The sequence below is a fragment of the Octopus bimaculoides genome, chromosome 8 (genome assembly GCF_001194135.2).
Source record: "Octopus bimaculoides isolate UCB-OBI-ISO-001 chromosome 8, ASM119413v2, whole genome shotgun sequence".
NCBI classification, from domain to species: domain Eukaryota; kingdom Metazoa; phylum Mollusca; class Cephalopoda; order Octopoda; family Octopodidae; genus Octopus; species Octopus bimaculoides.
In genome coordinates, this window is record NC_068988.1 from 37,536,402 (window position 1) to 37,537,388 (window position 987).

The 987-nt window shown below is 39.1% G+C and overlaps 1 protein-coding gene across 1 annotated transcript in view; it reads right to left on the reverse strand.

Annotated features, from left to right (window-relative positions):
* The window catches only part of LOC106876100 (putative acyl-CoA synthetase YngI), a 13,646-nt gene that overhangs the window by 11,316 nt on the left and 1,343 nt on the right, over positions 1 to 987 (reverse strand). The window lies entirely within an intron of this gene.

Sequence of the window (987 nt, forward strand, 5' to 3'; positions counted from 1 at the left end):
GGGGGGGGGGTTCGTTTATGGGGAAAATGGAAAAATAAGAGTGAATATTTATCTTATGAGTGCCTTTGTATTAAGTCTATAAAATTGTGCATAAAATATGTAAATTGTATATATAAAGTGCATTAAGTTATCATCGTATTTCAATTTCTCTTACTTTTCAATGAGCAGCAGATGAGCGACTATCTTTCCATAAAGACACAACACAGGTTATGCTTTCAGGTTTTTGGGATAAAGTTTTCAGAAATAACCCAATAGGTTTACCATTAATTTTGTGAAATATTCACGGGTCCTGCTAATTATTTAATATCAGACATATATAAGAGTGGTGAGCTAGCAAAATCATTATGTGCCAGACAAAAGTTCGAAATGCTGCTGAGGTCTTCTTTGCCTTTCATTATTTCGGGGTCGAAAAAATAAGTACCATTTGAGCACTGGGGTCTACATAATCGACTTATTCCTCCCCCAAACATGCTGGCCTTATGCCAAAATTTGAAACCAATATTCTGTTCTGAGTAGGAATTACTGAAATGAGCAGGAATATGCTCAACCTGTTGTTAGTCTGTGGTGCTCAGTCTTCCTCCCGTTATACGGCCGAATTAAACGTAGAGCATTTTTTTGTACATCTGTTTTTAAATCGCGTCTTATGTATAATCGCACACCGTCGCTTACGACGTCGAGGGTTCCAGTTGATCCGATCAACGGAACAGCCTGCTCGTGAAATTAACATGCAAATGGCTGAACACTCCACAGACACGTGTACCCTTAACGTAGTTCTCGGGAATATTCAGCGTGACACAGTGTGACAAGGCTGACCCTTTGAATTACAGGCACAACAGAAACAGGAAGTAAGAGTGAGAGAAAGTTGTGGTGGAAGAGTACAGCAGGGTTCACCACCATCCCCTTGATCTTTTTTAAAACGGGGGCTACATTTTTCATTAACGAAACACTTTGAAACTTGGAACACTGGTAGAATGTGTCATATAAAAC